The sequence below is a fragment of the Ischnura elegans genome, chromosome 6 (assembly GCF_921293095.1).
Source record: "Ischnura elegans chromosome 6, ioIscEleg1.1, whole genome shotgun sequence".
NCBI classification, from domain to species: Eukaryota; Metazoa; Arthropoda; class Insecta; order Odonata; family Coenagrionidae; genus Ischnura; species Ischnura elegans.
This window is the reverse complement of record NC_060251.1, coordinates 12,472,216-12,486,399: the sequence shown is the minus strand read 5'-3', so window position 1 is coordinate 12,486,399 and position 14,184 is coordinate 12,472,216. Positions and strand designations below refer to the sequence as shown.

Genomic DNA, 14,184 nt, shown 5'->3' with positions numbered 1-14,184 from the left:
TAAGAAAAAAGAAAAAATACCTAAACTCTGATTAGATTACTCTGACTAAACTTGTCTGAAGCTGATTTTTGTGGCTAAGAACTTCAAGAGTTTTAAGAAAAGAGAAATTTAATATGCAACAATATATGATAGCCTTATAAAGACCATTTTTGTAGGACAAGGGGATGGTAGATGCCACTGGAAGACCTCTGTTAAAATATTAAAAAAAGGAACAGGGGAGGAAGTATGTGAATGAGAATACCAATGCAAGTGTGAATAGGTTAGGTCATAAGGGAAATGCAGTGACATCTGCATCAAACTGATTGTAAAAATTTAAACCAGTGATGGTGATACTTATGAGAGCATTTTTATCACAGACCAGGGACTGTGTGCCTTTTTCAGTATTCCCTTAACTATTTCAGAAAATATTTGCTATTAAAATCCCTATTGTCAAGCCTGTGATGCCTCCTTGCTAGACAAAAGTCTACTAAAGGACCACAATGCTGGAAGACTACTCAGGTTTGCAAATAACATATTTCAATGTTTGTGCCAAGCCACTATATGATACAATTGACAGAGTTACTCAGAGAGTGGCTCGTAAAGTAAACAGTTATGCAATATCCTAACAAAGTTCCACAAATTTTGTCCCGATCGTAGAAATTAGGCAAGAGGGATCAGGAGTTCACAGCATAGTGTGAGGATATTGCTAGGGATCTTACTTTTGTAAAACACATACATATTCTGCATTTAAGCATGGTTTATTTAGGCAAAACAGTTTGATAAACTCTTCATTAAAATTAAAATACAAAAGGCAAATACATAGTACTCATGATAAAACAGTAGTACTATACAAAAGCAATTCACATCATTCAAATAAATAAAAGCCTTTTTGAAATAAATAAACTAAAGTACTATTCCACCGAATCTTTCATTGCCTTAGGCTATTGCTATGTGAATAGTTCAAATGAACAGCTGACTAGAAGAGGAAGAAAAAAATCAACTCAAACGGCCAATAGTGCACCACCTACCTCAAGGAACCATTATTTCCTTTTCAGTGGCTTTCATTTCCCTAGCAATGTGCCAACTTCATCACAGAAATTTTCTCCAGTTTATCTCAAGCAGATTACAAATAACACATTCGAATGCCCTCACTTTCGTTGCTATCGAGGTCATCATTATCCCTCTCAATGTCAACTATTCCAAGCGGATTGTTGTCACTACAGCCACCCGCAACTCCCCCTCCCGACGGCCTATGTGCTGGCCACCTCCAACAGCACCACCTTCCTCACTATCACTCGAAGTGGTGGTGGTGTCATCCAATCCATGACCACCTTGCGTATCCCAATGCTGCCACAACCATCAACTCCAGCACCACTGCCTGGAGGAAGTCCACTGCCACCACCAACTCCAAGAGGAACTGTGGTGGATACCGTACTTGATGTCATTGCTGCCCGAGCATACTCATCCGTGTCAATGGACTTGCAGAAGTGGATTGCATACTTTAGTTTTTCACGGAGAACAGTCTGCAAAAAATCAACACTAAAGAATGAACTCAATACAGATTGATAATCATGTACATGCTGTCATTTAGATAATAAGAAAATAGGGCACATATGTATGCCACTGTAGTCAATTAACCACAAAAGAGTAAAGGCTAGAGCACAATATTAAGTATCCAATTAGAGTCCATTAAAAAATTGATAACAAAGTTGCAAAAAAATTAAATCCTAAACAAAAAATAAATTTTAACAAAGGAATCAGCTTTGAAAAATTTATGGGCACATTGAAAGCTTACCTTACAAGAATACCTTGGCATCTTAAGAAGAAAGAAACATGTGTAACTTTCAGGCAAGAAGTGATCTGGTGGGTTGTATTTATCAAAAACCTGTGTAGAATAAAACATTAACCATATGATCATCATACAAATTAATGTCTACTCAGCAATGGTGAATATATTGGGACACACTTTACTTCTCAGATACTAACAAAGATAGGTGTACAAACCTGCAATACGAAGTCTCTTCCTCTGAAGTCAGCAATAGTCCTTGGAAGGCGAGTCCTTCCCCAAACAAATAAAGGAATTGTGATCGCTCTTGATTAGTGAACTCCTCCATCACATCCCAGAACCACTGGACAAGAAGTGCATTACCGTCAACACCTATAAAAGTATCAAAACTTTAGCTACAATCCCATTAAGCATCTCCTACAGTGAAATTTTATCTAATGACTCAGGCCCGAAGTTTTCATCATTTACTGAAATTTTTATAACTATCCTTATATCCATGAAATACGAGCGCAAAAATGAAGCACAACAAAACATAACCATTTAATAGAAGAGTTATGGTGATCAGATTTTATACTTCCTCAAAGAAGCATTGAATTCTCACAGCACTTAGGAAACTACTTTGAAAATCAATACTACATGATTTCGTTTTAACTTTTTACACTGTTTTAAATTATGAGAGAGGCAATTCACAAGGCACATCAACTCCTGAGACAGGAAGCCAAAATGAGCCACCTAACTTCCTCCATATTGGCATTCATTGCAACAAACTTCTCCCAGAATTTGGAAAATTAATGTTTGTAAAAGCCTGATTATTTTCCAAATGTTTCTGATCAACTTTTACCACTTTTATTCAAGAAAGTAATAACCCAGCTAAAATTAAAAATAATCTTATATTTAGAAGTTTCTTTTACCTTTATAGGTGGCAACAGATTTTAGAAGACTCAAAGGTATGTCTGGAGAGCCGCAGACCATAGTCTCCAATTCATAGCCACTAAATAAGGATAACAGAGGCACTGGTACAACTCGTGCCATGCCTTCCCTAACAGCTGCAACTTGCTCATCAAATTCATGGAGTCTGAATAATGTTGAGTCAGGAAAGATCGAAAGAAAGACAACAAAGGAAATTAGATATCATATGAGACTGGTAAGAAAAATGAGGGAGATTATGACTATGGGTGGCTACTTCTTATCTATATTTCTGATAAATTAGAGCTCATATATTCCGTCATCATAAAAATGGAAAATATTTATGCCATACAACAGGGAACAAACTTTACAGAATAACAACTGACCTACAATGCAAAGCAAGCTTGACATATTCATGTCGATTACTAGGGGTGATTCTGCGATGGCGGGTAGGCAAAGGAATCTCGTGGCCAGAGGATGATGGACTTGAGAATGGCATTGCCAGACTTCTAAATGCTGCTTCATCGCCATCCATATCACGAATACACGTCAAACCTAAATAAAACGTAAAAATATTTCATAATTTACAATATCTACATCTACCTTGACTTGCAAGTACATTTTCACTGTACCATTTCACTAATTTCAACCATCTTCAGAACCAAATTAACCATGAATGATGCTTAACCTTACCTGGAACATAATCACGATCAACTTCTGATAAGTCTGCAGGCGTCAAGGAGGGTCCTGCTAATTGCTTCCACACAGGTTCTGCTAAGTTAAGACTTAATGGGCTTCCAGTCCTTATAGCCACACCCATTAAGACTCCTAAAAGGATAATAACAAATAGCCATAGGAGCAATGATAAAAGTCAAGAAAATAATGTATAGTATCAGAAAATTTTTTTATATCTTAACTAAAAATTATCATAAAATTGTTCAAAAAACATTTTACCCAAATTAGTGGGAAAGTAATGAACAATAAAAATGAGATCAGTTTTTCTCAATGGGAAAAGAAGACACCAGAGATACCAAACTTAGAAACCATACACTTAATAGCATACCTACAAACCTGAACATTCTCATATGGAAGGGGCTTGTGCATTGAGAAGGAAACAAGCATCTCTTCCAACGGATGATGCATTGCCATTAGTCCCAGCTGCATTCACAGAGGTTGGGGGTGGAGCATAGCCATGGTCACCACGTGCATTGGGAGTAGGTACCAGAAGTGCAACGGCTCCTTCTTGTAATTCCTCACACATTTCTGCTATACTCTCACTGTACTCTCCTCCACAGTCATCAACACTTTCACCTGAGGGAACGATATGAAAAATGTCACTTAAAATGTGGATCTTCACATAAAATTGTCAAAATAATGATATATGTTTTAACAGAATGGTGATGTAAATTCAATGCAGCCAAGAAAATAATCATCATTTTCAAATCGTATAATACATTCTGTTCCCAAAACTTGGAAACAAAAAACACTTAAGTTTTGTCCATTTTATGCAACTATTTCTATTCCATTGATGATACAGTGGCCCCTACACTTTCATAAACCAATGACGTTAGTATGTTTCCCCACGATAACTCTATGGAATTTCGTACAAGACCTAAATACATACAGTGGAATCATCATCTATCACTCTTCCAATGATTGCTTACCCATAAATTCTAGTAGGGGAGACTGGGGCACAGTGGGACAGTTTTAGTATTTCATTTTTATTTCCCACAGAATTAATGGAAAATGGAAAATGTTGGTACCATTGCTTGGAGAATATATTCTAAATCGTATAATAAAATCCGCAAGCAATACAATTTGCCAATTTTTGAATAGTTGAAATACTTAAGTTTCTTTTTTGATGAAAAGTGTCCCACTCTGCCCCAGCCTGGGGCACAGTGGGATAGTTCACGGGGCAGAGTGGGACAAGCTTGCATTAGTTAATAAAATACAAATTTGAAATTAATTGAGGGTACAAATGAATTTATTTACATTAATATGTGAAATATATATATGCAAGTGAACATATTAATCAAGAAAATTATTATTCAAGACACATGAGCGGATAAAAAATATTTGGTCATATTAGTAAAAATTTTAAATCACTGCTTGCAATGTTTTTCATCAAAATTTAATTATTTTAATGGTTTAAGTACTGTCAACTGTTCTTTATGGTGAATTTAGTGACTTTATTCTAAAATTGTAGTTATTTCTTCTATTTCCAATCCCCTTTTGTAGTCCTCTCATTTGAAAATCTTTAATTTTCTATAAATTATTATCGCTCATTTTTTAATAATTAGCAGGCTGTTTTTTCTCCCTTACCGTTGAAGATATTAATTTTCCAGTGTCTTTTTAACTAGTCTATCCATAGGGATCTCCTGTCTTTTCTTCTGTCTAGTGTTTTTAAGATATCAACCTGGTAGACGTTGGACGTCTTTCCTCAGGGGTGACAACTTTGCCCTCTAAAACGAAGTTTCAGCCTGGGAAGTCCTGGGCTTTCAAGAGTCTCCTCGGGTTCTAAATGAAATTCTGACTGATCTTTGACAACACTGATGTTCGACATTTGCTTTTGCAAGGTGTTTGTCATTAAAAATACTTGGGTTTGACAGGGCATACACCGGTTGAACTAAACGTAGAAATAATATTATTAGATGTAAATTCTTTTTTATATGCTGTATCCACTAACTCTGCCATGTTGCAATTAGAAATTCTCTCTACTGAGTTTTTTTATAGGCCATACGCAGTCATTTTTATATTTTATCAAAGCGCCGGAGAGACAGTTATCTAATGGCTGCAGTTTGTGACTCCAGAGAGGTGGCAAAGTAAACATTACCACTCCATTGATTTTTACTAACTCAATAGCATCAACAGAAATATGTGATTCATGGTTGTGTAAAATTAGCAATGGATTATTATCTTGAGAACACTTTGCATGATCGATGAAATGCTTTAAAACCAGTAAAATTAAATTGATAGTCATCCATCCAGATGGGTTTGCGGTACCTACTGATCTCATAAGTTAAACAGTATTTTTGGGAGGAATTTCACTCCAGATAACACAAAAAATGGAGGAATTGTATTAACCTGAGCATTTATAATATAGCACAATGTCATAGAGGAGCCTCTTTCAAAGGAGGTAACTTCACCTACTTGTTTTTCACCTTTGGGGGCTATCAGTTTTCCGTGGAGTAGAACGGTAGTGGAACCACTTTAATCATGATTGTATACATTTCTCGCAGAAAATACTTGTTTCACATAAAGACCTGACAGATCGGAAAAAAATGCACTCACAACCTTCATGTAGAGGACCAGTGAAGTTTCCGATGGCTAATCGAAGGATTCCGCTTCATAAAACCATGAAACAAATCATCATCAGCGATTTCTTTCTGATCGCAATTGTTCTGAGCAAACTCATGAATCTCAAAAATTCAATTTATAAATAATTTCAATTAAATTGATCATAATACGTAAAAAACATTCTTTCCTCAAAATTCTCTTTAAAAATAAATTTTAATTGCCTGTTATTCTTCCTTTCACGCAAATCACTGAATGTTCCCTGAGCAGGCCTATAGAAAGGAGAAATGTCGCAGCAAGTAATATTTATGAGACTCTCTCCTCACTACATAAAGCTCGGTTATGGCCAAGACTGAACTGTTCCGTATTAAGAGCATTATCTATATAACAGTGATGGGATTCAAGATTTTTAGAAAAATTGTCGCATACGATCGGGGTTCACACAAATTAATCACTTTGGCTCTAATTTTCTTATGTGCATTGCTGTTGCCATTCTATACATTTGTCCTCACTTTTTTGTATTGAAATGTACTGCTTCAAATCCTAAAGCACCGATATGGAACCAAAACACTATAAAGTCACCATGACATGAAATTAGAGTGCTTTTAGGTTACGGAGATTGATAGTTCGAAGCACTTGGGCTGTTAGTCGGCGTCCAACTATGACCCAATAGGGTAGTTTCCTTCATCAAAGAAAACAAAAGGCATTGATGGCGATTCGTTACCCACCATTAGTGTATTCATAATACACAAATTATTTGGTTTTTGAAATACCGGTTTAGACGAATGGCAAGGGTCAAATTTTATCCTCATTTGAAAAAGGCCAGATTGGCACCCATGCGATTCCACTCCACGTGACGTCACAGGGACCTAGTTTCTACACGAGAGGATAGGAGTTATGCATCGTCAGAGGCTACCAATGCATGCATGAGTCACAGAGCTCAGGGAAACATGTCTTAATAATCACCTATTAAAACTGGCTAAGGTCGGAAAGTTTTCTTCGCTTGATAAGGTATTAATAAACCTTTTTTAAGCCATGCGCTACCAGCCAGCAGGGTTCTCAGCTACCCGTTAGCATCCTGCGTCCTATCAGCGCTCAGAGCCTCGATCAAGGTCAACTACCAGGCGGGAGGGGGAACCAGAAATGCGTCGTACGGACTTTTTCCCTTCATTCCTACTTACGCGTCGCGTTTTCGCGCGCTTGAAATTTTTCACTTTTCATTTGATCGCGAAAAATAGATATCGTCATTTAAAAATCTAAAAGCGTGAAATACGTACTCCAGGAGTAATAATCTTTCGATTTAGGCAATAAAAAAATAATAGGAAACCACCCTATTCAAGTTGTCCCACTGTGCCCCAATTTGAGGTGTCCCACTGTGCCCATCATGTCCTAAAGTCTTATATTTGTCAGCAAAAATTTTAAACATGTTACTTTCGAAAATTATGTTTTAAAAAATATTATACTGTCTCTAAATTATGTATTCGACAAGTCATTTTTTATGAAGCTTGTTACAATTAGGAAAATTTCATAAATATTCACAACATGAAAGTTACGAAAATTATAGCAAAAAACACATTTTATAACATTTATGCAAAGCGACATAACATAATGAAATAAGATTTTTGTGCATTATTTCCCGTGACATGACTTCCTTAATTTTAGTACATTTGCTCTTTGACCGAGTAAATTGTTTAAATAAATCAATTGTCCCACTGTGCCCTGTGTTCCACTGTGCCCCAGTCTCCCCTACTAGGGATTTTAAAATTCTAGCACTGTTCCACAGCATATTATATGGAAAGCCTGATGACTTGTCATTAATATTTCATTAAACTGAACCAACTGGCTAACTGTATAAAAAAATATAACATGTGATGTGACTGAAAGTTAAAGAAGGTTGAGAATCAATTCTCATTTTTGGGAATATACATACCGACAAATTTTACTTTCCACACACGATGAGGGAGTAGAAGAACATCTCCGCGGAACAAGAGCTCCATCTTTGATACCATTTGACCAAAAACTGAGCGGAAACCAATAGGGCAAGCCAATCCTCCACTTGATCTTGACTTTTGAACTTGGATTCTATTCAGTTCAATCACAGGGCCATGCTGCCTGTCTCTCACCATTGTTGCTTGCACCACCTGGAATGAAATATCAAAGTTTAATTACATTCACATAATATTAATCACAAAAATTTATTTACACCAGACATAACGGTGAGGAATATTGTGTAACATATTTGATTATATCACAGCACTTGTGGAAATATATCTGCTTCCTTACGAGGTAATACAGCTATGAGGTTATGAACAAGCAAACTTTTGGTTGGAAGCACAAAAATTTATCGCAATACAATCAAAAAATCCAAATCATCAGAGATACTCAAGATAAAGATGCTTTTAGGCACCTCAGGCAGGCAATTGTTTTCTCACCATTCAAACATTTTAGACCACAAATTCTTAAATCGGATCATTTAAAATAAATAAGCACCGGCCTAATGAGTCGTAGCCAAGCACTCACCTGAGTCAACAGTTAATTGCTGGGGTAATGGAGGTCAGGGAATATGAGTACAATTACATGCCATATTTCCCTGAATATAGTCCCCCCACTAATTTTGAGGATTAAGTTTTGGGGAAAAAAAAGGTTTGAATATAGTCCCACCTTTACTTTAGAGGAGACTACATTCAGATAAATATGGTAATTGCCACAAAAAAGATTGTGGTCGGGTGAAGAAAACTCTCAATGACTCCGGGAAGCAATCTAAAATAACAGACTTTGCACATAAATGATAAAAAATTGTTTGATTTGCATTAATTATAAACATTACAAAAAATGAAAGGGAAAATTTGGATTACCCATGTTTTCTGATTATTAGTGCCCACTACCTCCATCATTGGCCTGGATAATCGGGATTTTGCCTACAGGCTATTTATAAATTTTTTAGTTTTTTTCTTAATTTTTAACTGGTGTTGTGTATTAACCTATGACCTCAATCCCACTGATAGCTGTGTGTTTGTATAGCTCGTTTGTATTGTATTTTATTATATGTTAGTATTTTATGCTGTATTGTCTTGACGAAACTCATGTATGTATTATCCCAATGAAGTTAATAAATATTATTATTATTATTAAGTGCAAACATACATATTCACCAAAAAAGCCCTGGCATTCTTCAGTATGCCAAAGTAAAAACACCTAGACTTTACCTTTCTAAAAGTTGTTTCCTTTGCAGTAGAAACAAAAATGCCACGCAGTTTATCCATGTTCCCACGAAGGGGTTCTTCCCATTCTGTATCTCCAGATTTGGGATCATCTTCTGAGGTCTTTGCTCCACTGCCCTCACCTCCACTTTTCCTCCCACGTCCACTTGCAGGATCCATTGAGGCCCCTAGATTCACATCACTTCCCAAAGGAAACATGGCAACACTCGGACAGAAGAGATCAGAGAAATTGTGCAACAGGAGAAGGCAATTGCGAAGGATAGGAATTGGGATGTCCCTCAAAAGATCGTATTCTAGGGGTACACGATCCGGTAGCCGGCCAGCATCAGAAACAGGTTTCCTTGTGCTCCACGCTAACGTGTGAGCTGATCCACACGCCACTCTCGTAATTTTTTACCCTAAAAAGAAGACCGTTCCATCATTAAATCTTGTTGTTTCATTTCATATGGCAGAATATCTTAAAAAAACAAAATGATCTGCCACAGTAAATTGAGACGATTGCAAATGTAAAGGATAAGGTAAAAGAAACTAGTTCATATATTATTTTAGTAACACAGTGCAAAATCTTTTTAAAAATTATCATGATACTGCATGAGGTAAAGTAAGTGAAAAATAAATTCCTTCATTTAAATGAGATGGGAATGTAGCACGTGAGAATAAGTCCTATTTATCAATAAGTACTTATACATGAAAAATGTTTTTCACAATGACCTTACATTAACATAAAAATAAATTTCATATGTGATGAGAGACAAGGCAATTGTGAGTCACCCTCTTAAATGTAGACGAACTGGTCATTCTGGCTCTAATGGGTAGGTGGTTAACTAACCTAGTGCCTAGACTAGGAAGGGAAGATTTGGTTTTTGCTAATCGACACTGGTTTAACCCTTTCGAGACGGCGGAGTTTTCGTCTTAGCATGACTGCTGTACTGAGTCCCTAGATGCTTTCTTCCTTGTGGTACGGAGCATTTTTGGAGGGCATTCGTTAAAAAGGGTCTCGCTGAACCTTTTTCGACCCCTCCACGCTGGGACTCCGCATTATCATGGACTACAAGAGTAGTTGTGCTCCCTCCTTTCCGGGTTTACGACCATACCTGCGGCATTGGTTCGCGGTCAACTTATGTATTGCTTATATGTATTTAGCAAATAGATAATTGTTGCTTACACGTAAATTGCAGACTTTGAATTGAATTCCTCATTTTTCTTCTGAGCATTGTCAAACTTTAAACGAAGCTCTAAGGCCAATATTAACGCATTTAATGCAGCAACAATTTCCATGTTGATGTTTACATATTACTCGAGATATAAGTTAATATTTATTGTAGAATTTCATTTAAAAATAGTAAACGGAGTTCAAAAGAAAAGAATTCAATTCTCAGTTTATTTTTCTTGAGAAATGAACAAATATTTACTTCGAAACCTGACTGGATAAACAATTGCATGACCTTACCCATAAGAGGGGTGATAAAAAACGAGGGGTCCGGGTATCTGCTCCCGGATTCCGAGGGTAAATCCTAAACCCCGCAGGGTTGGGTCCCGAGACAAAGACGACGTAAACCCGCAATTGTCCTAAAAGGGGGAGAGCTAGAAAACGAATATATACAACTTTCATTATCCTGGCTAGGAAAATCTCACACGTAAATATACGGCTGTTGTCTCCTGGGTCAGGAAACATCCGCACGTATATATACGTGTATAGTAGGGAAAAGGTTAAGGATAAGAGGTTCTTATTTCTTGTGATGTAAAATGTAAACATTAAAAAATGCAGTCAGAGCGGTCACTTTTGGGGAGGGAGGCCTCCGGTTAGCAGAGTAAAAGAGAGGGACCAGCAAGGGTGAGGTTGTCAAGGAAATGGTCCTGGATTTGTGACCCTTTGGGGGGTGTACCACACCCACCCTGGAAGTACCTGCTCCATGGCCCCACAAAATGCATTTTAACTTTTTCGCTGCGAGGGAGGAGAAAGTTTTCGAAGATTGAACAGCAGAGAAAGGGCAAAGGAAATTGATGTTTCCAACTTTTAGAGTAGTAATGACATATTTTCGTATTGCTCGCAATATTTTTAGATCCGAGAACGCAGGTCAGGAGTCTACGGTCTATGAAGAGGCCTCTCAAGTAGCCAGAGAAGTGTACGAACATTGAAACGTGCTTCTCTTCTGGTAATGCCCAAGAGCTGTGACAAAATGGATTTTGGATTGAGGCCGCTCTCGTCCCTCATCCCGTTGATTCTCCCCTCTCTCTCTTGCCCAATATGCACATAAATTCAAACAAAGTGCATCTTTCTTCGTTATCCTAACTAATGCTTCAGTAGACCAGTGTGCAGTGCAGTGGTCAGTGGTCAGGAATTTGCTTCTCTTTTTTAAATGCATGAAATTAGCATAATCTGAGGTGACCTTTCCACCTTTGAATATTTGAGTGCATTCAGATATTGTAAAAAAATGAAATGCAACTTAAGTATGTGCACTTAAACAGAAGGAGGAAGTTTTGTAAAAATTCCAGGTTAAGCTGGAAAGAGATTCTTCACCTGCTAACCTTGAAGTAATCATAGGTTTGAATATGACATGGTGTTGTTTTTTCATTGTCACATATTGACATCACCTATGTCAAGTTCAATTTTTTTTGTCTAGAAAAGAACGATCACATTACCTAGATCTCATGGGCATACATAAAGACTAATTATGATAAAAAGTATAAAAAGACAATGCATATATTGCATACTGCTACAGTAGGAAATAGAATTAGTCGGTTAATCAGTGTTTAACCTTGCTTATAATGTACTTAGGATGGCTGAACTTTAACTGCCAGGGAAATTCATGGAAAAGAAGTAAATGTGAGCAACAGGATATTTGGTATCAAAATGTCACCATAGGCCAATGCCTATTTTGGGCGACCATTATGTCATCCTGGACTGTAGAGAATATAATTACCTCACGGAGGGAAGAAGCTTCCTGGATAAAAGCGGCATGGCGGAAGGATGGGCCCCTCTGGGTCATTTTGGCTGCTGCTGAAAAGGAAGTGAGCAATGAGTTTAATGTTTTAGTTAACTCAGTGCCATTTTCTCAGTTTCTCAATAATGCTTTAAAAATCATTAATTTTTTTTATTTTTTTGCATGTGGCTATTTATTGCTGTAAATCTGTGACCATTAACAGTAATTATTTATGGAATCTGGAATTGATTAAATTTGTTCCAAAAATGCTTTGGTGAAAAATGTGAAGTGGGTAATCAAAAAGTCTTCCATATTATGTGTAGATGTGTTAATTGCGAACACTTGATAGATACCCTAGTGTAAACATTTTAACTCAAACTTTAGGTTAAAATTATTAGGAAATATTTTGTCTAGAAATTCATCATTAGGAATGGATCACAGATAAATACAGAAGAATATATCTATGGAATGGGTGCTATAGATGGGAATCACAAGTACTGATTCTATTCTGGGTATCTTATGACAAGTGTTCTCATCACTGTAACTGTATATCCAGTTGACTTTGCTTGTCCATAACATAACATATGGTAACGTAAATGCTTCTTTGGCCTTGGCTCCATCTTTCTATTTTGAACCCTTAATGCCCCTTTCTCACATGTAGTACATGTATTACGTAAATATAGTAACTCTTGCATTTCACACCATCTTCCATTTTTGCAATTGGAAGAACAATTGTATTCCTAAAATCGTCTGGCCAAGACCCATCCTCAAAGATCCAGAGTACTAGTTTGAAAAACATTCTGCTGCCACCCTGATTCTTCAGAAGCTTACGTTGGGTGACATGCAAGCTTGTTAACGTCTGTTTATTTCCCAGTCTTCATACTGTAAAGGGCTCTCTTGTCATCATTGTTTATCATCCAAGTCCAAAATTATCCGTCTCCTCAACACCTCTGTTCAACATTTTCAGCCTCCTCCTGGGGTGGGGCAAATCCTTTGAAAACTATCTTCAATTACATACTTTGAACGTTGTGGGACTCAGTTAGCATTCTTCCATCATTATCCTTAATATTTGATTTGAGTTACCCTCCTTCGATGGCAAACAGTGACAAAACCTTGGCATATAGTGCACATACCACTCCTTCCTTCTGAACATTTCCATTACATTACGTACTCTGCTTTTTCCATGATCCACCGTGTCCTATTATTTTCTGGTTGTAATTGTTCATTTTTTTCCCTAAAAGTCTTTTCTCTCTGCTCACTCTCAACGTCCTCCCACTTTATTAAGTCCTCTATATTTGATATTATTCACATAATTTTTTATACATGGGTTTTTATCACCAAAATGTCACCATATTCAATTAACATCTTGAATGCCTAGATGATTCCTATTTCAATTTCACACCACACTTCTCTAAAGTCTACTTTTCTCCAATCTCTGGGATAATACACATATATATTTCATGAGTTCCTGAAATTCTCTCCTCCTAGTTCACTACAGGGCTACCACATCCCTTTTCCTTGCTTTTTTGAATTACCAGGTCGGTTACTATAAACTCACATTTCATGTCATAAGCACTAGGTTTTTGGTTGAATCAACATCAACTTCAGGTAGCCAGGGTGAGCTTTTCATGATTAACCTATAACTCAGGCTTATTTTTATGTCATCTATCTGATATGTTTACATTTTTCATGGATATGGTCCATGAGATACCATGGACTGAATCACTTCCTTATGACGCTTGGAATATAGGTATTTGTAATCAGGGGCGGACCCAGGATTTTTTCTGGGTTGAGGGGGGGTTGCTCAACAATCTGACAGGAAAACGATCTTATCATAGTTGAGATTAAAAAACAAGATACAACAGTCGCTGTAAGAAATATTCTCCTTATTTTAACACCAAAGCTATTAATGTGAAATTTAATTATTGAGGCCCATAATTGCACATAACAAAATGAAAGTAATGATATATGTATAAAAAACGTTTGTCTATATTTAAGTGTTTTGGGGGGGCACCTGCCCCCTCCAAAATCCTCCTGTGTTAGTAATGGATAATTCGTCCCTCCTGCAAAATGC

General features: G+C 36.9%; 1 pseudogene; it reads right to left on the bottom strand.

Moving 5' to 3' along the window:
* Positions 1 to 718: 718 nt before the first annotated feature.
* Positions 719 to 12,187, bottom strand: LOC124160988 (annotated as a pseudogene).
* Between the last annotated feature and the right edge of the window lie 1,997 nt (positions 12,188 to 14,184).